The 22,084-nt window shown below is 44.2% G+C and overlaps 1 protein-coding gene across 1 annotated transcript in view; it reads right to left on the bottom strand.

Annotated features, from left to right (window-relative positions):
• Positions 1-22,084, bottom strand: part of CALN1 (calneuron 1) — a 523,339-nt gene that overhangs the window by 250,426 nt on the left and 250,829 nt on the right. The gene's annotated exons all lie outside the window — the stretch shown is intronic.

Here is a 22,084-nt window from a genome sequence, read left to right as displayed (position 1 = left end):
GGGATCTTCCCAACTCAGGGATCAAACCTGGGTCTACTGAATTGCAGGCAGATTCTTTACCATCTGAGTCACCAGGGACACTCAGTACAAAGTAGGGGGTGCACAATCAGACGAGAGCCCCAGCTGGGAGTCACATTAGCCATGGACACTCCTCAGCAAGGCTGAGGCTTCTCTTTCAGTGGGGATAAGACGGGAAGACAGGGACCACCCAGCTTGGGCTAGGGAGGAAAGGAGAATGAGTGTCCCCATTGCGGACTTACGTTCAGCTCCTTGCTGCCACAGAGCTGTGCAGAAAGCTTTCTCAACCTCCTAGGAGGACAGGAGTTAAGTATCCTGCTGTTTTTATTTCATTCCTCTAATTTACAGCTGTTTTACGGCTATAAACAACCTCAGATCAATAAGAGTGTCATAAAAGCCCCAGAGGCATCTTTAATCACATTCTCTGGGGCTGGCAGAGAACTTGACTCTACCATCAAGAAGGTCATTTCCCCCAGCAGGGGGACGCCCATCCTCTTACCCCCCATCAGAGCTGCTCTGCTTTCCAAACCCAGAGTCCCTCCTTCCAGAGCCCTGATCTCTCTTCGCCTTCTGTTCATCCTGGGTTGGCTAAGCATTTCCTAACACCTCACACTCCTGTGAGGCATGGGAATTCGATTTGAGATCACAGTCTGGAGATGAGAGGTACGTCAATTGTATCTGAGCACCAGACATGGACAGCTTTGATTTTTCATCAATAAATCCAGTGTGAGCTCAGCTGCGGCAGCTGCCAGCACTCATCAGGGCCATTCAACAAGCTGCCTTTACCTGAAGAACACGGGAGTTAGGACTGCGGAGAATAAAGACAGTGATCTGCCCAGCATCGTGGTTCCCGTCCAGAGACCCACACTCCAGGTAGGAAGATAAGATCCAGAAACTCGCAGGAACTCTGAACTAATGCAAGACATCGGCCCTAGCCATTTACAGTTGTCCCTTGGTATTGGTAGGGGATTGGTTCCAGGACCCTGTGGATACCAAAATCCACAGACGCTCAAGTCCCCTAATATAAAATGTATAAAATGGAATTGGGTAACTAGACCTTGTATCCATGGGTTCAGCATCCACGAAGGGCCAACTGTAGTTACCACTTCTCTAAATATCTAACTATCCTCCCAGCAAGCACATTGAACCCTGACCCAGGCAGGCTTTTCCTTTCCTCTTTGCATTAATTTCCTGTGGTTGCTTTAATCAATCACACAAACGCAGTAGCTTAAAACAATAGAAATTTATTCTCTCACAATCTGGAGGCTAGAAATCTGAAATAAGGTGGTAAAGAACCCTCCTGCCAAAGCAGGAAACGTAAAAGACACAGGTTCAATTCCTGGGTCAGGAAGATCCCTTGGAGGAGGGCATGGCAACACATTCCAGTATTCTTGCCTGGAGAATCCTATGGACAGAGGAGCCTGGCAGGCTACAGTCCAAAGGGTAGCAAAGAGTCGGATACGACTGAGTGATTTAATACGCACGCTCGGACCAAAATCAAGATGAGGGCAGACTGCCCTCCCCCAGAGGCTCTGGGGAAGATTCTTTCCCACTTTTTCCTACAAGTCTACTTGGCTTGTGGCCGCAAGGCTCCAATCTCTGCCCTGTGGTTACCTTCTCTTCATCGGTTTGTGATCTCCCTTTGCCTGCCTCTTACAAGGACACTTGTGCTTGCATTTAGAGACCACCATATAATCCAGAATAAACTCAACTCAAGATCCTTAATTTATTGGCAGCTGCAAAGACCATTTTTTCCAAAGTAACATTTATAAGTTCTAGGCTTGGGGATCTGATTCCTTTGGGGATTGTTTTTCAGACCTCTGCACTCTCCCAGCCAGTGCTTCCATCTGAAACACCTTGACATTCTCTTTACCTGCCCAAATCACATTGGTCCTCCAAGGCCAAGTCAGAGGTTGTGTGTTTCACAGCAATGCCCTCACTCGCCACAGCCGAGTTACCTCCCTCACTACTGACTGGTCAGCAGGACATTTACTAGTGCCTCATGACACCTAGCCCATACCACCTAGAAATATGAAGAAATCAAGGTGCCGAAATCATGGCTTCTGTGAGCTACAAGTGCCTTGGACATTTCATTCAAGGCTGTACGTTCCCACCTATGTGCTGAAGGAGGCACTAGACAGACAGCTGTTCAATGGATGATGATTCTGAACAAGTAAGCACCAGCTATCAGCCGCAGATTCATTATCGATACTAATTCAACATGCTGGATGCGTTCCATGAATAAATGTGTGCTCCAGCAGAAGGAAGACTAGTCTGCGAGTCAGGACCTTGGGCTCCCAGCCAGGCCTATTAGCGAATTAGGTCTGCAGCCAAACCCTGAGGCCTTGGTTTGTTCATGTGTAAAATGAGCCAGGTTGGCCAAGAGAATCCATGAGGTCCTTTGAGCCCCTTTCTAAGGATCCGTGGACATCGTTACAGTATTTAAAAGAAGAATAGGAAGACTGTGTTCTTTTTCATACCCTATTAATCTGCTGTTCAAACACCCCTCTTTTTTCCACTGATGATACAGAAAACATTTTAGCCCTTTCCAAATTCTGAATTAAGGGGTTTGTCTGCATGTTTAGACTCTTCTCATCAATGAAACATGCCCAAGATTATCTAAAGCAGCCATATGTTTTCCAACCACATGTTGGGTGGACCTAAAACAGCTTACAGCCAGTGCTCAGCTTGAGATCATGGCACACAGCACTCAAGGACACCAGGGCAGAAGTCATGCCTCACTCGGCCTAAGTCCAGACACTGAGGGTAAGGGGATGCAGATGGAGGGTCTCCTGAGATGGGAATCAGCTCACAAAGAAGTCCATCCAGTCCCCATGATCAGGGCAGCCCTGTCCCTCAGCCTCAATGTCCCCATCTGAAAACTGGGTTGGGCTGGATCTCCTTCCAGCCTCTGTGACGGGGTTTTACAACAGGTCTGACACAAATTGCACAACAGTAGAAAATGTCAGAGGATGACAGGGTCCCTGCTGGGGTCCCAGGTGGGCCAGCCTGATAGCCAGCTGCAGGCTGAGCCCTGCCCCTGCTCTCTGGACCACTTCCTTCCCAAGGCACCATCTCCTCTTCCCATCCCTCTGACTCCATCCTCAACTCTGGGCTAATGCTGTCGCACTGAAGGACGATCCCCTTCTGTTGACAGGGCCTGGCCTCAGCCCTGTGGTCCCTCTGCATGCCCCAGATCTTACCAGGGAAAGAGCCTGCATCCTGACATTAGCTACTCCAGGGGGCTTGGTTAGGGATGTTTGAGAATTTGACCTGTAAATGAGGGCCTTGGTGGCTACGCCCTAAGTTGCCTCACCTCTGGACTGTTGGATTTGTTAACTCGGACCTCAGACAGGGATCCCTCCAGAACTGCCCTGCTTGAAGGAACATGCTCCTTCGAAGCCCCAAATCCCCATGGTTTTCCTGTTTGCAATATGCATCCAGGCTGGCCCTGCTTCAGCCCAGGACAGGATGCAGAAGAAACAGCTCAGCTCAGAGTTCTGTTTCCCTTGGTCCCAGGTCAGTGGGACAAAGTCATCCTTCTCTCTTTGCTCCCAAGAGGACTTTCCCGGCAGTTCAGTGGTTAGGACTCCAAGCTTCCACTGCAGGGGATGCAGGTTCGATCTCTGACTGGGGAACTAAGATCCCACATGCCATGTGGTGCCACTAAAAAAAGAAAAAGAAAAAAAGCTGGAGCTTTGGGGGGAAATCAACAAAATTGATAACTCTTAAGAAATAAGCAACAAATTATTTTTTAAAAAAAGAATATCTACTTCTGTTGTGTGTGTGTGTGTGTGTGTGTGTGCGTGCGTGCGTGCGTACACACGTGCACAGAGGCAGACAAAGCTCACTAACTTCTTTTTCTTTCAAAATAACAGAAGGGGTGAGGGGGAAAGTACAAAACTAGAAATCCATAATGGGAGCCTCTGGACATTTAATTTTTCCAGTGAAGGGAAAGCCCAGGAAACGAGAAGCTTATTAGAAGGAAATGGGTCTTGCAGTCTGAGACATGTGATGTGTGCCTCATTTTGTTTTTAATAGCAGAACAGGGTGTGAGAAATATTCCCATAAAACGGCGGAGACATGGGAGCAGGCCGGATCTTTCTGCCTCCGGCTGCAGACAGCCAGGGTGCAGCACAAAGGGGCTCTGGCCACCTTCCACATCCTCGGGAAGTGGAGACCACAGATCAAGTTTTCAGGAACAACTCAATCACGTGGTGTGCTTTCCACTGGAATGTATCCCCTCTTTAGGCTAAAGTCCCTTGTGCTCCAGAGTTATATAACCATGCTGTGCTTTTGGTCTTTGATTTCATTGCAGTCTCACGCAACACGTGCACACCAGGCAGCAGCATGGCCAATTCTATCCCCTCTAAGATGCCTTTGTGGACCACAGGAGGGACATCTATGATGGTCACAGGAGCCTGTCCAACTGTCATTGTGCGGAGTACAAAAGGTAACATGTTAAGACACATCTTCTGAAAAAAGGAATCCACTCTCTGCCTGTGGAATCTTCTAGAATCAAAGTCTACACTCCCACAAGGATCTGAGCCTCTCCTCCCTTGAATGAGGCTGATGTTCTGAAGTCAAGCAAGACCTGGGATAGAAATGGTTCTGCTCTAGAGACCAAGAGATGTACAGTGCATTATGCCAGCAAGTCTATTTTCTTAAAAATATCTGGAGCCACCACTGGTACCTGCTACATTCTGACCCAATGCCCTCTGAGAACCATGCTTTGGTCCCATGACACTCTCTAGGGTCATAGCCAATTCAGGCAGAAACAATGGTGGAGGCACATCAGTCAAGCCACTTAAACAGAGTGTGTGTCAGATGAAATCCAAATACCAGGCAGAGTCAGTATTTATCTGCTAATGGTCTAGCTCTGAAGAATCAGCTGAAATTCATTGTACTAACTGGCAAATTCAAATCAGTAATGAAGAACAATGTTTCCTATCTCAGTTCTCATTAGCTTGAAATCTGTTTATTATCCACAGAAAGGTATGTTTGGGAAGCACGGGGGTTTTAACCACAAAATGTGAGGGCTTTACAAATGAACAAGATGCCTTCTTTTGATTCACATCATTGAGAAACTGCAAAACTGGAGAGATACAGCTCAGTAAGGCTAAGCAAGCAATTATGAACTAGTAACCCAAATGCCAAAGAATTGACACTTTTGAACTGTGGTGTTGGAGAAGGCTTGTGAGAGTCCCTTGGACTGCAAGGAGATCAAACCAGTCAATACTAAAGGAAATCAGTCCTGAATATTCATTGGAAGCACTGATGCTGAAGCTGAAACTCCAATACTTTGGCCACCTGATGCAAAGAACTGACTCATTGGAAAAGACCCTGATGCTGGGAAAGATTGAAGGCAGGAGAAGGGGATGACTGACAGAGGATGAGTTGGTTGGATGGCATCACCAACTCGATGGACATGAGTTTGAGCAAGTTCCGGGAGTTGGTGATGGACAGGGAGGCCTGGCATGATGCAGTCTATGGGGTGACAAAGAGTCAGACATGGCTGAGTGTCTGAACTGAACTGACTGACCTGAACACAAACGTACCAGAAAATATAAGATACAAGTCTGGAGCTCTTTATTTGGGAGAAATAATAGGACAGAGGCTGAGCCAATGACAAAAGAGATTTAGAAAAGTTTCCCCCTTTTCGATGAAAAACAACAAATGCATATGTAGAAATGATTAATACAACCATTCATTCACTGAATAGTTGCTGCATAATTATTACATGCCAGATGCAATCCTAAGATATACAGGGAGCCAAAGAAACTTTCCAGGCTCTGAAAAGCTTACATTCTAGTTGGAGAGACAGAGGGTGACCAGATATTCATAACAGAGGATGACAAGCACAATAATACAAGTCTATATAAATCTCATGGAAGTCCTTCCTTAGGACAGAGACAGCTCTGTGAAATATTTTGAATCTTAAAACCACAGAGAGAAGGGAAAGGAGGTTGAGTGGGGAAAATGTACCAAGATGGGCATGTTGAACATCCTGGCTGCACAGTGGTTATAGAAACATTGAGAGACAAAGGGGAAGAACTCTTATGCTAAGACAAGACTGAAAGAGCCCTAGAAGCCACCCAAGCTTTACCCTGTAGGCCAGGGGTTGGCAAATCTGACTGTGGTCAAATCTGGTCTACCACCCTGTTTGTCAATAAAGCTTTATTAGAACACAGTCATGGCCATTTTCTGACATACAGTTGTCCACTGTCGACTGCTTTGGGATCACACAAACAGAACTGAATCACTGGGATGGGGAAGGTTTGGCTCACAAAGCCTAAAATGTTGACTTTGGCTTTTTAAAGTTTGTTGACACCTGTTGTATGTCAGAGAGAGTTCTCAGCAGTTCTAAATTGAAAAAAAATAAAAGAGAGAGAGAGAGAAGGATCAGATTGGTTTGTAAACCGAGGGCTAGCAAAGACTATGGTGACAAGGGAATGAGAAGCAGAGCCCTGACCTGAAGCTGTCACAGGGACTAAGTGTGGATAAGAACCTAAAGCTGCCCCTAGAGCTGCTGGGAGGGGCAGAGAGACTTCTGAGTGGTCAAGTCAGGTCACCTGAGTGTCCCCAGGTTATGAGAGGGATGAGTTGAGGATGATGCTGAGGATTCTAGCATGCCTGATGGAGTGAACAGTGACGATATTAACTGAGAGAATTCAGGAGGAAGCACAGGGTTTCAGAGAGGGCAGGAACATGGTATTTGGCCACCTGGAGTCCAGGGCCCTGAGAGATACCCAAGCAGTCAGGTCTGGTGAATACACAGAAGTACAGGACTAGCCTTTGGAGATGGTGATACTGAAAATATGATGAAGATGGAAAATAGGAATAGAATGACCATAATTGCATAAAAAATGCTAGTTCAGTCCTGGTGTGGCTTTTAGTGCAAATGAGTTCCAATTTAATCATAATCAATCAATCTGCAAATACAACTCATTGATTTCAGTAATTAGGGAACGACAGAGGTGAGAGCTGAGACAGCAAGGCGGCGGGGCTCTGAAGGAGGAGGGAAACATGCTGGGAGGAGGCAGGGATGCAATGAGGAGTGTCCTGCATTGAACAGTGCTGATGCCAACAGATGGGGGCAAGATGAGGGTTCACTTTTAAACCTGGTTTTCTTGGTACATTTTAAAGGGGGTTAAAGGAGCCTCCTGGTGGCTCAGAAGGAAAAGAATCCACCTGCACTGCAGGAGACCAGGGTTTGATTCCTGAGTCGGGAAGATCCCTGGGTCAGGAAGATCCCCTGGAGAAGGAAATGGCAAACCTATTCCAGTATTCTTGTCTGGGCAATCCCATGGACAGAAAAGCCTGGCGGGCTACAGAGCATGGGTTGCAAAGAGTTGGGCACAACTTAGCGATTAAACAACAAAGGACCCTCACTCCTAGTTATTTGCTATTTGAGATGTGATTGCATTCATTTCAATAAATGCTCATTTATTGACTGTTCCTCCCTGAGACTATAACAGTATCTGGGATCTACTGTTAGAATTCAGGGTTGAGCACAGCTCCTGTAAGTTCCCTGGCCACCCCCACCCCACTCTGGCTCATCAGGAATCACTGTTAACCCTGGAGTCAGGCAAGAGGCAGTGTTGGGGAAAAAAAAAAAAAAAAAGTTCAAAGGCACAGTGCTCGAAGCTGGTGGGACAATGGTTCAAGGTCCATACTGTGGCTCCCTGGTGTCACCACACTCTTGGCCTTTCTCCTTACCTCAGGGCTCAAATGATATCTTGAATTCAAAAATCAAGCCAACTCCCTCCCTAGGTAGCATTTGGAAAGAAAAGCTTGTCAGTAATTTACTAGGTGGAGAAATTACAGACTGAATAGGTCACGAAAAGTAATCATTCTTTCCTAACATAGGGCAGCAGAAAGCCAGGGGCATTTCTAAGGGTTTAGGAGCTAGATCAGAGTTTATTTGTCCCCAAAGTTTACATCTCCATAGATTAAGCTGAATTGATTTTAGCATGCCAGGTCCGTTGAAGCTAATGGAAAATTCCCCAACAGCTAAAGAACAAAGCAAATGGGAACTGAAAGTAACAATGAAAGCCCATCTGGACCACGGGCTCCCAGTGATGGACTGACTGCCCAGCATGGATGAAAGGAGAGCCATTAAACTGATTTGAATATGGATGAGAGTGAGCATTGTCAGAAGGTCTCTGTACTGAAAAACAGGGTGATGAGTGAAGAAGAAAGGAAGAGGACATCAAGCAAGTCGGCAGTTTTCTTTGTCTTGAGAGGTTCTGGACTTGACCTCTGGGATGGGGATAACTCCCATCAAAAAACTAGAGCTAGGCCTGCAGGAGAATGCTACATTTTCTAGTTCCCAGGTGGCTCAGTGGTAAAGAAACTACCTGCTGATGCAGAAGACACAAGAGACGCGGGTTTGATGCCTGGGTCGGGAAGATCCCCGGAAGTAGGAAATGGCGTCCCACTCCAGTATTTTTGCCTGGAAAATTCCATGGACAGAGGAACTTGGCAGGCTACAGTCCTTGAGGTCACAAAAGAATCGGACATGACTGAGTGCAACACACTAATTGATGCTTTTTACAAAAAAAGCCTCCAAAATGTATAAAGGAAAAAAATCTATAATTCACTGGCAAGCAATAACCATTGTTAATATATATTAGGGTGCTTTATTCCAAACTTTTTAATGTACAAATATTCTTAATTAAATTGGGATCAAGCTCTCTCTAGAGCTTTATTTTTTTTTTTCATTTAACACACTATCATTTCAATCTTCCATATTGTTAAGTAGTCTTTAAAACATCACTTTTGATGGCTGTGTAGTATTCCATTAAATTGTGATAGCCAAACTGATATCGCCAAACTCCTAGTGTGGGTCATTTAGATCATTTCCGATTTTAAATAATGCTGCAATGGAAATCTTTGTACATAAATTTTCATGCATTTTGATGATTATCTCCTTCAGATGATATCCTAGGAACAGAACTATTACGTCAAAGGCAAAAACTCTTTTAAGGTATTTAATAGATATTGCCAAATTGCCCTCTACGATTCATTTCTACTCATACCACTTCTGACATCAGAAGTGTCAGAGTTTTACCCACACCAAATCATTCTCCAGTTCTCTGGATACTAATCTGTTGTCCAGTGATTTAATCCAATTCTGACACTAACTACTTAGAGTCAGTGCAGACCCAGAAGTTTAAGTCCCCCCAAACTACCCTCACTTTAAATGCCAGTCACAAGTCTAGGTCATCTAGACTTATGACCAGATGGATAGTCAAGGGTTCCCACAAGTCCTCTTTGGATTTAATAATTTGCTAGAATAGCTCACAGAATTCAGAAAAGCTCTTTATTTACATTGACTGGTTTATTATAAAAGGTGGAACTCAGGAACAGCCAAAGGGAAGACACACATAGGACCAGGTAAGAGAGGGAAGGCAGGGGTAGTGGCTGCAGAGCGTCCATATCCTTTCTGGCCTCACCGCCCTCCCAGCACCATGATGTACTCACAAATCTGAAAGCTCTCCAAACCCCATCATCTAGGGGTTTTATTGTAGGTTCCATTATGTAAGCATAGTTGATTGAATCTTTGGCCATTGGCAACAGAATTCAATCTCCAGACCCTTTTCTCTCCCTGGAGGTCACTGAGTGAGTGAAAGATGCTCAGTCATGTCCAGCTCTTTGCAACCCCATGGACTGTTGCCTGCCAGGCTCTTCTGTCCATGGAATTCTCCAGGAAGAATACTGGAGTGAGTTGCCATTCCTTTCCCCAGGGGACTATCACTTGGTGGGTTTAAAAGTTCCAACCTTCCAATCATGCCTTGGTCTTTCTGGTCACCAGCCCCCATCCTAAAGCTATCTAGGGACCCCAGCCACCAGTCATTTCTTTAGCATACAAATGACACTTTCATCACTTCAGAGGTTCCAAGGGTTTCAGGAGTTTTGGGCCAAGAACTAGGGAGGAAGACCAAATACATATTTCTTATTATATCATCATACTCTCCCAAAAAGGCAGTATCAGTCCTTACCATCCTCCATTTTCATCATTTCTATGCATAGAAACCCAATCTCCTATGAGATATACCTTTCATCCTGCCATTCTGAAGTTCAATATCCAGATGATTATAATGGGAGGCTTCAGGAAAAGGGAGACAATTCAGATATTGTCTCAAAAAGACCTGCAGGGTAACTGCAGGACCCTGAGTGGACCCCACACTCAGCACAGAGCCTGGCCCAAAGGATGTGCCCAGAAAACACCCACACTCATGGCTGAGATGAGGAAACTGAGGCTCAGAGAGAAGAAAGGGGCTCCCCTAATATGAGAGGAGCACGGATAAGAGGGGAGAGAGCTGCCCTCCTGGCTTCATGTCAGGACTGTTTCCAGGGCAGGATGCTGGGTCATTCCTCTATGAGGAGATGGACCAACTCCCACTGCCCAGCAGACTAGCTGCATCCTGGGAACAAGCCTGGTGCTTCTCCCCGGAAGGAGTTATTTCTCACAAAGACCCATGTCTCCCACAGCAACAAGCACCTGCTCAGGGAAATAGCCCAAGGCAGAAAATAGCCGTCGTACCATTTGGCACATAAGGCAGTATTGCATGGATCTGCAAGCAGCAAACTGAGTGGAATTTATCTGTGAGCAACATGGTAATAATCAATATAATTAATTTTTCATTAAGTCTCACTGTTCCTAAGCTGAATATCCTGAGATCAGAGACTAATCAGCATCTGAGAAAACAAGATCACTCTGTGGATTTAGCACCGATATGGTAGCCAGAAGAGCAAGATCCAAGTTCCAGAAATAAACCTGAAGCAAATTGAATGGAGAGGAGAAGGCCTCTCAGGCACAGCTCAACCCTCCCCTCCCTGGGGTCTTGAAAATCCTCTGGAAAAACTAAGTTTATCTTCGTGTTGTTCAATTCAACTCAACCCAACAAATATTTCTTGGGCACCGACTGTGTCAGGCACCCTTCTGAGCGCTGCTGGAGACCAGGCCCCAGGAGACCAAGGTATAATAGCAAACAGGGGACTTCCCTGGTGGCCCAGTGCTTGCTAATCCATCTGCCAATGCGGAGGACACAGGTTCAATCCTTGGTCAGGGAGCTAGGATCCCACATACTGCAGGGCAACTAAGCTCGGGCGCCCTAGAGCCCGTGCTCTGTAAGAGAAGCCACCACAGTGAGAAGCCTGAGCACTGAGCGCTGCAGCTAGAGAAAGCCCACACATGGCAACAAACACCCAACACAACCAAGTAAATAAATCTTTTAAAAAATAATAATAGAAAACAGGACATCGGTCAGGCAGAGGTGGGGCCCTGACCGAGGCCCCCAGAGGGAAGGAGCTGTGGAGGATAGCTTAGTGGCTGGAACTCTGATTCTTTTTCTGGCTCTCACAAAGCATGGTTCTAGAAACCAAGTCTTTTCCCTGACCTCTGGAATCTCTCCTAGACTGAAGACAGAAAACAACTTTCTAACAGAAAACTAACCACTAAACCCAAGAAGCTGAAGCGGCAATCCTTTGGCCACCTGACGCAAGGAGCCAACTAATTGGAAAAGACCCTGATGTTGGGAAAGACTGAGGTCAGGAGGAGAAGGGGATGACAGAGGATGAGATGGTTGGATGGCATCACCACCACAATGGACATGAATTTGAGCAAACTCCAGAAGATGGTGAAGGACAGGGAAGCCTGACATGCTGCAGTCCATGGGGTCACAAAGAGTCAGACACGTCTAAGCAACTGAACAACAACAAAATCCAAGAAAACAAGATGGGCTCTTTTACAGTTTTGTTTTTTAATGAGGCAAAAATTATTTTTAAAGGCTGAACTGAACTGAATACAGCTTTGAATTTTTTTGTGTTTTATTTTTGTTTTTTAAATTTTGTTGGAGTATAGATGATTTACAATTTGTATTAGTTTCAGGTGTAAAGTGATTCAGTTATACATATGCATATATCCACTCTTTTTAGATTCTTTTTCCATACAGGCCACTACAGAGTATTGAGTATAGTTCCCTGTGCTATACAGTAAGTCCTTGTTGGTTATCTATCTTATAGGAATATATAGCAGTGTATGTTAACACATTATTGATTGGACATGTACTATGTCCTGTCAATAAATGCCACAGGTATTAGTTTCTGCAAAACCCCCTGGTCAATAATGTGCTAACTGTAGGCTCCTGATTTATCCCTCCCTCCTTTTGTTTCCCCTTTGGGAAACATAAGTTTGTTTTCAATATAAGTTCTGTTTCTGTTTTGTAAATAAGCTAATCTGTATCATTTCTAATTAGATTCCACATATGAGTGATATTATATGATATTTGGCTTCCCTTAGTATGATAATCTCTAGGTCCACCCATGTTGTAATACAGCTTTGTTTTGATTCTATCAATCCAGGCTTAATGAAAAGACTTGCAGCAGGCAGTGCTCAGACTCAGGGAGCCAAGAAGGAGGCCTGGGGTGGCTCATGAAGTGGACTCAGGACCTCCATTGTGACTCAGATGCTTCTGTTCACCACTAGGTATGGGCGACCTCTAGGAAGCCCAGCACCCAGTCCACCCTTCAGTGACACATGGAAGTGGGCTACAAAAAGACAGTCAAAGAGCATGTCATGAACCTTCAGAGCAAAATACCTATGGCAATATCACACTTGGTTGTTAAAATTGATGCCTCATAGCCACTCCCTAGCCAGGGAAAGCCAAGACAGCACATAGCCTTTTTAATTCCAAATCACAGTAACAAATGCATTGTACATCATGACAGATGTGATATGTAATATAGTTGTAATATACACAGGGGAGGTGTATGAGTATATTAGTTTGAACCATACAAAATTGCTTTTATATAGAAAAAAAAAAAGGTCAAACAGCAGCATTTTATTCTGGCTCCAACTACTATGTAAAAGCTAAATCTACTATGTGTTTACTAGTACCAGGCACTGCTCTGAATGATCCTTGTCTATTAAGCTCATTTATTCCTGGCAACAACCCATGGATGATTGCCCTTTATCTCACGCGATGTGGTTCTAAGTTTCAGGGCAGTGATTTGAGTGCACTTCTAAACTTTTATTGTTGTTGCTCAGTTGTGTCCGACTCTTTGCAACTGTTGCTGACTCTTTGCAGCCCCATGGACTGCAGCATGCCAGGCTTCCCTAAACCTCATAGTCTACCTCTTAAACACATACTTCCTGAAAAGGACACACCCTTCCCACCTGTGACATATTTTATTTTCTAGCCTATTTACCCTTCCAACCTATGACATATTTTAGTTTCTAGTCTATTTATTTCTTCTAATTTTTTTCTTGCATACACCAATCAGCAAGTTTGATCTCCCTTCTCATGCATGGTTCAGGCCCCACACTTTGAGAAGCTCTGCCTTTGCCCTTGTCTGGGTTCCCCAAAGCAGCCTCTATGACTGTCTGGTACGATTTCAGACTCTCCCTAGCAGCCTCCCAAGCTCCTCCTAGGATGCTCAGGGCATCTCTCTGTCTCCCCTAAATCAATGCCCTCCTCCCTCATGGCTGCTAGCTTGGAACCATATCGTTTCCCACTTCTGCACTGACCAGCCAGCTCTCATTCACGGCCACAAAGCAGTACAGCTACCCAGCTTTGTAGCCCTGTCTACTTAACAGACATCTTTCTTGGGTCCCAGAGGGATGTTACATTCTGGAGAGTTAGAGGAAACTCTTTGTTTTTAGAAGCCCCAGAGGCCTACCAATCTTAAGACTCAAGACTTCCCCAGAGACAGGTTTAGTTTTAAGTCTAAAACCTCCCAATTGTGCCTCCAGCCCCAGTCTACTGCCTGCCCCTACCCTCTGCCCCACCTGTAACAACCTTGCAGGGTATGAGCAGCTTTTGGCAGGAAAAAGCTCTTTGCAGGAGGCCTCTGTCTTGTCACCAACCTCAAACCAGGCTCTTGTCATCTCCAGGCTCTAGCACTCCTTTCAAATCTCACTTTGCTTTTTTTTTTTTGGCCAAACCTATTGACATATGGGATCTTAGTTCCCCAACCAGGGATCAAACCTGAAGCTCTTGCAGTAGAAGCTTGGAGTCTTAACCACTGGACTACTGGGAAAATTCCTCAGATCTTTTGATCACACAATACCCTGCCTAACTCATAGGTTCTTTCCATAGATCAAAGAAGTAGAAATGAAGAATAAGTAATAAACAGATGATCAGAGAGTTTCCCCTCCAATAATCTCATGAACAAATTATGTGAACAGGATAGAATCTAAAGAATACTCACAAGAAATCCACAGGCCTGCACACAGGGGGGGTCACAATGACTCTGACCTCCCCCACCCCAATGATTGCCTGAGATTACCTCCCTTTTTCCTCTTAAAAGCTTTCATGGCAGAGCAGACTCTACGGAGATGGTTTTGGGGGACACTGAGTCCCCCATCTCCCCAGATTGCCAGCATTCTGACTAAAAGCAACTTTCCTTTATACCAACATTTATCTCTCTCACAAGTATTGATTTTTTGAGAATCGAGCAGCTGGACCTGAGTTCAATACCAACATTAGGGATGAGGCAGAAGCAAGCAGATTCTGCCAGCCATGGGGATTTACCAGTTTTATAGACCAAGCCTGACAAAACAAGAGGACAGTGATGGTCACACGTGTGTAGCCTGACTTGCTTGCTCCTAATTATCCATATTCAGTGTCTTGGCCCAGAGCATCTCCAACACCTAAAACATGGCCCCAAAGATAGGCTCAGGCCATGAAATAAAAATCCTCATACAGTCATCTTCCAAACAATTCATGGCACTGAGACTCAGGGCAAAATGACAAATGGTGGGAGTTGTAGGAATTGACTCGAATTCAGGAAAGAATTCCTCTTCTGTTGTGAACTTTTTCAGTTTTAACTCTTGTCAAACCTGTCCTTCCTTTACTCACTGGCAAGGGTGCACGCAAACACAGCCCAGTCTTGTTTCTCAAATGAAAACTACAGCTGCCCCAAACTTGTTGCCTAGAGAGAGGCTGTTGTTGTCATTCAGTTGCTAAGTCATGTCCAACTCTGTGTCTGCCAGGCTCCTCTGTCCATGGGATTTCCCAGGCGAGAATACTGGAGTGGGTTGCTATGTACTTCTCCAGGGGATCTTCCTAGAGCAGGGATCGATTCCAAATCTCTGGAATTCAAGACAACATGAGGGACTTCCCATGTGGTCCAGTGGTTAATATCCTTCTTCCAATGCAAAGGACACTGATTCAATCCCTAGTTGGGGAAGTAAGATCCCACATGCCACAGGATGAGTAAGATGGAGGGCCACAACTAGGGAGCCCATGCACTCTAGAGGCAGTGTGCTGCAACTGCTGAACCCATGTACCACCACCAGAGAGTCCGTGTGACACAGTGAAAGATCCTACATGACGCAACGAAGATCCTGATGCAGCCACTTAAATAAATAAATATGAAAAGAAAACAAAAAAGATAATGTGAGCCCAAGCTCCGCACTGAACTGTGCAAAGAAAAAGACAGGTTTGGACTGACTCAGACACTTGTGAGAAGTCCGAGGAGCAACCCCCTCCATTAGATCACCAAAATCCTGCACACCTGTCCATCCCATTGCTTCCTACTCCACTGTACCTTCCTGAGCATGGATAAAGGACCTGGATATGAAAGGAATTATTCTCCATTGCAGGTGACCCACTATCAATAGGAAGCAATTTATTTGCTTAAAATGTCCAACTTGCTCATTTTGTTTTAATGTGCTGGTTCTCTATCAAATTAAGTCTGCACCTCTGAAAAGACTATTTGCAAAGCCTGGCACTGGCTCCAGCTCGGGAAATAAAACCGAAATCCGCTGAGGCAGATTGATCCTGCGCCAACCTTCCAATATTACAAGGGCAGCTCAGGAAAGGGGAGAAATTGCTTTAGGAATTCTACCCAGACGCTAAATCCTAAGGGAGTCACAAAAGAATAAGCCAACCATTCCAGAACCACAAGTACACACACATGCACACACAGACCGTTCCAGATTTCTCTTAAAGAAAGAGGTAACCTGGCTGGCAGTCAAGGCGGAAGCGGAGGGCCACATCTGGCCATGTGGCTATTCGGATCATGGAAGGGAACAGTGTGATAAAGGAAACATTTCAATCCATGGCGGAAAAGAAAGGTGGCTTCATACCGAGTACTGTTACAATCAGCTGAGAACTTGGAAAATATTAAGTTATAGATAAACTTCACACCATCTACCCAAACTTACTTTTGAGAAATTAAAATATAGAGGGAATGAAAACTATAATAACTAAACAGCAAAAGAAGTTCTTTCTAAAGAACTGAAGGCTGGGAATTCCTAGTGGTCTGGTGATTAGGACACTATGCTTTTACTACTGAGGGCCTAGGTTCTAATCCCTGGTTGAAGAACTAAGATCCCACGAGTTGTGCAGCACAGCCAGGAAAAAAAAAAAAACAAGGGAGGCAGATTGATACATTAAAAAACTGGTAACTCAAATAAACAACCTAAAAAATAAACCAAGATGAGTCAACATATGGCAAACAAAGGGATCATCGTGGATATGTAAAAGGCTTTACTGGAAGGCCCCAACAGAACAATGGGAAAACACAAATGACTTGTTTCCAAGGGGAAAAATACAGACAGCCCAAAATCATATAAAATCAAGTTCCATCTCATTATTAATTTTTTCACTTGTGGTACTTTTTACTATTAATTTTTCAGCACGAGTAGAACCATAATACACCATGCTTTGTCTGTGGAATTTATACTCAGCCAGTAAGGATTTGTTGGTGTCCACCATGTGCCAGCTATGTTCTAGAAGCTAGGCTTTGATAGGACCACGCGAAGATCCTTGATACCATGTACTTGTATTCCAAGTGGGTGGGGAGGAGACAAAGAGTAAAAAACAGGCCTTTTGTAAAATGCATAACACCAGGTATAAGAAGGTGATAAGCGGTAAAAGGTAGAGGGTACAGCACTGAAGAACTGGGCACGGAGGGGGAAGGGGGTTGCAAGGAACAGGTTCCTGAGTAAACACAGAGGGAGGGTAATTGAGGTGCAACAAGAAGACATTTGAGCCAAGGCGTCAAAGCAAGGGGTGTAGCCATGGGCTTTCTGGGCAGGAGTGTTTCAGACAGAGGGAACAGTCAGGACTAAATCCCTAGGTGCCTGGAATGCTGGGAAGCTAGCCAGGGGGTCAAGTGACAGAGGTGGGATGGAGTGTTGAGGGCATGGGGTGCAGGGGGAAGAGCAGGGAATACTGGAGAGAGAAGGGTGGGGAGGCAGACCATTAGGCCCTTTCAGGCCATTGTCAACACTTTGGATTTTACTTTCAATGAGGAGGGAGCCATAGAGGTTGTTGAGCTGAGGTGTGATGTGGTCTCACTTGTGTGTTAAAGGGATGCCTCTGTCCAAAGAAGACACACAGGTGGCCAACAGCTACACAAAAGGGGCTAAAAACATCACTAATCTTTGGGGACATGCAAATCTAAACCACAGTGAAGTGTCACTTTGTACCTGCTAGGCTGGCTCTTATCAAAAAGACAAGGGATAACAAGTGTTGGCAAGGATGTGGGGGAAAGGGACCCTTGTGCACTGCCGGTGGGAATGTAAACTGGTGCAATTACTATGGAAGACAGAATGGAAGTTCCTCAAAAACCGAAAAAGAATAGGAGTTTGGGGTTTGTAGATGCAATCTATTACCTTTAGAAGGGGCAAACAACAAGGGCCTACTGTATAGCACAGGGAACTATACTTAATATGCTATGATAAACCATAATGGAAAAGAATATGAAAAAAATGCATAAACGTGTATCACTGAGTCACTATGTTGTACAGCAGCGATTGGAACAACATTATTAGTCAACTATACTTCAAAAAATTATGTGTGTGTGTATATATATATAATGTTTAAGTCTTCTTTAAAAAAAGACCCTTAAAAATAGAATCACTACGTGATATAGCAATTCCACTTCTAGGTATAAAACCAAAGGAAATAAAATTACTTTCTTGAAAAGATATCTGCAAATCCATGTTCACTACAGCATTAGGCACAAAAGTCAAGATATGAAAATAACCTAAGTGTCCATCGATGAAAGAATAGATAAAGACAATGTGGCATATATATACACAATAGACTATTATTCAGCCATAATAAAAAGAAATCTTGCCAATTGTGACAACATAGATGGACCATAAGGGCATTATGCTGAGTGAAATGTCAGAGAGAGAAAGGCAAATAGGATATGATCTCACTTAGATGTGTAATCTAAAAAAAAAAAAAAAAGCAATCAACTTGAATTCATAGATACAGAGAACAAATTGGTGGTTGCCAGAGTCAGGCGGGGTGGGGGCAAAATGCGTAAAGGTGGTCAAAGGGGAAAAATGTCCAGTTATTAAGAAAATAACTCATAAGGATATAACATATAGCATGGTGGCTATAGTCAATAACGCTGAATTGCATATTTGGAAGTTGCTAAGAGCATAGATCTTAAAAGTGCTCATCACAAGGAAGAAACTTCTGTAATGATGGTGACAGATGTTTTCTAGACTTATTGTGGTGATCATTTTGCAATATATACAAATATCAAATCATTATAGTGTGTATCTGAAACAAATATAATGCTATATGCCAATTATATCTCAGTTTTTATAAAGGATGCCTCTGGCTGCTGGGTTGATAACAGATGGGCATAACCCGGGAGCAGAGGGAGGATGTTGCAGGGATCCAGCAGGGAGAGCAAGCCAGGAGGGAGAAGAGGTTCTGGACGGATCTGAAGGTTGAGTCTGCACCTTTCAGGATGCCCTGAAAGATGAACACAGTATGGGATAGGAAAGGAGAGGAGTGGGAGAATCCAAGGTTTCTGGCTTCAGCAACTGGAAGATCAGCTAGACCCCTTTGATGACGTGCCCAGAATTAGCAAGAAGAGATGATGAAAGCAACTCCGCACCCTGCTGGTGGGAGTGCAATCTGGCTGCCTCTGTCTGCAGGGCAACCAGGCAGCATGTGACAGAGATGCAGACGTAGGAAACGGACTTGAGGACACAGCGTGGGAAGGAGAGGGTGGAATGAACTGAGAGAGTAGCATTGACATATATACAGTGTGCGTGCGTGTGCAGTCACACCAGTCATGTCTGACTCTGCGCAACACATATATACACTGCTGCCATTTAGTCGCTTCAGTCGTGCCGACCCTACGCGAGCCTATGGACTGCAGCCCACCAGGCTCCTAGGTCCACGGGATTCTCTAGGCAAGAGTACTGGAGTGTATTGCCATGCCCTCCTCCAGGGGATCTTCTCGACCAAGGAATTGAACCCTCTTCTCTTATGTCTCTTGCATTGGTAGGTGGATTCTTTACTGCTGAGCCACCAGGGAAGCCCCATACATGCACTAGTGAAGTGAAGTGAAGTCGCTCGGTCTTATCCGACTCTTTGCGACTCCATGGACTGTAGCCCAGCAGGCTCCTCCATCCATGGAATTTTCTAGGCAAGAGTACTGGAGTGGGTTGCCATTTCCTTCTCCAGGGGATCTTCCCGACCCAGGGAACGAACCCAGGTCTACCACATTGCAGGTAGAGGCTTTACCATCTGAGCCACGTGGGAAGTTGCTGTATAACACCTGGAACTCAGCCCTGGTGCTCTGTGATGACCTAAAGGATGGGATGAGGGGAACAGGAGGGAGATTCAACAGGGAGGGGATATAAATGCACACACACCTATGGCTGATTTGCTTTGTTGTATAGAAGAAACCAACCCAACATTGTAAAGCAATTATCCTCCAATTATAAAATTTAAACATGGGTCTTGCTTGGATCCTAAAGAGCAATCTTAAATGGCCATAGCTTCCCTGGTGGCTCAGACGGTAAAGCCTCTGCCTGCAATGCGGGAGACCCAGGTTTGATCCCTGGGTTGGGAAGATCTCCTAGAGAAGGAAATGGCAACCCACTCCAGTACCCTTGCCTGGAGAATCCCACGGACGGAGGAGCCTGGTAGGCTACAGTCCATGGGGTCGAGAAGAGTCGGCAGGACTGAGCGACTTCACTTTCACTTTCAATATAGAAGTAAATGGATTTAAGTTAGAGAGGTATACTGATGGGATTATGGATGAAATGATTATGGATGTTCCTCTAAAATGCTCCAGGAAAAGATGCAGGAGCCAAGGGTGACAGAATAAATGCAACTGGTAAAATGCTGAAAATTCACTGAAGCCCAGTGGGAGCTATTTCAGGGTTCACACTCTCCTCTGTATTTCACTAAGATTGACAATTTCCATAATAGAACTATCTTAAAGGCATACATATCTTTAGACCCAGCAATTCTTTTTGTGGAACTTTATATTTGTGCATACAAAGATTTATTTACAGAGTTACTTATCACAGCCTTATTTTTAATAATAAAGTGAGAAATGACAAAAAATAGAGGCAATCTATTTAAATAAAGGATAGTAAATCATTCAATTGGAAGCAGCAGAAGGATCAGAAATTTGTCTGGATATGGGCAGAAATTTAGTATATAATAAGAGTGACATTTCAGACAAAGGGAAAAATGAATTTAATAAGTAATTTTAGGACCAGTAAGTAGATATATGGAAAAAATTAACAATGAAACTATACTCCACACTTTATACTGAAATATAGTTCCGAAGAACCAAAGACTAAATATGTTAAGATGAAGCCATAATTATAAGAGGAAACAAAACATAAGGAAAATTTTTTATAATCTCAGTGAATAACACTATACTTAGTAGGAAACAAACACCAAGAGCCATTAAATAAAAGACTGACAAATTCTAAGTAAAAATTTAAAACTTCCACATGGCAAAAATCACTGTAAACTAAGTAAAAAATCAGAAACAAAATAAAAATATTTGCAATTTATATTACAAATGAGGAGTCGATTCCTTCACATTTAAAAAAGCTGGTATATATCAATTTAGAGGGCTGTGATTCCATACACAAGGAGGGTATCTGGTGGCTCAGACATAAAGAATCTGCCTGTAGTACAGCAGACCCGGGTTTGATCCCTGGGTTGGGAAGATCCCCTGGAGAAGGAAATGGTAACCCACTCCAGCATTCTTGCCTATGAAATTCCGTGGACAGAAGAACCTGGCGGGCTACAGTCCATGGGGTCTCAAAAGAGCTGGACAAGACTGAGCGACTAACGCTTTCACTTATGTATCAATAAGAAAAAGAGCCGACCAAAAGAAAAATGTTCAAAGAATCTAGGCGACAGTCCCCAGAAAAGAATTACAAATAGCTCTTAAACATATAAAACAATGTTCAACCCAACTCAGAAAAAGAGGAATGCAAATTAAAATCACATTTGTATATTTTCACCAGTGAGGCAAGTAAAGATCAAGAAATGTGATATCATCCTGTATAGATAAAGCCAAGAGGAAGCAGATCCTCTGAATCTTTGGTGGTAGAAGTATAAATTAGTACAATCTCTTTGAAGTGCAAAATGGCGATGTTTATAATATTAAAAAGGCATGCTTTAGCTCAACAAACCTCTAGAAATGTATGTTACAGCTTCATTCATACATGTGGAATGAAGCATGAATCAGGCTGTTGGTTGCCACAGGGATTATATATATATTTTCTTTTTTAATTTGAGTGTAGCTGCTTTACAATGTTGTGTTAGTTTCTGATGTAGAGCAAAGTGAATCAGTTGTATGTATACATACATCCCCTCCCTCCTGGACCTCTCTCCCATCCCATCTCCCATCCCACCTACCTAGGTCACCAGAGAGCACAGAGCTGAGCTCCCTGCGCCATGCAGTAGGTTCCCGCTACCTACCTGTTTTACACGTGGCACAAAAGATAGATTTAATGGCCTTAAGGAATTACTGTTAATTGTGTTAGGTGTGATGCTGGTATTACTTTTAATTCCTTTTGTGTGTTGTGTGCTGTGTGTACTCGCTCAGTTGTGTCCGACTCTTTGGGACCCCATGGGCTGTAGCCCATCAGGCTCCTCTGTCTATGTGGATTCTCCAGGTAATCTATACTAAAACAATTCCAGGTGAAATGATAAAATGTCAGGGATTTGCTCTAAAATAATACAAGGAAGAGGAGGGTTGGCAGAAGGGGTACAGTCAAAATAAGCTTGGTCCGAAATTATAGCTGGGCCAGGAAGCAACA

Source organism: Oryx dammah, unplaced genomic scaffold (assembly GCF_014754425.2).
Source record: "Oryx dammah isolate SB20612 unplaced genomic scaffold, SCBI_Odam_1.1 HiC_scaffold_2, whole genome shotgun sequence".
NCBI lineage: Eukaryota > Metazoa > Chordata > Mammalia > Artiodactyla > Bovidae > Oryx > Oryx dammah.
This window is presented reverse-complemented; position numbering and strand designations above follow the sequence as displayed.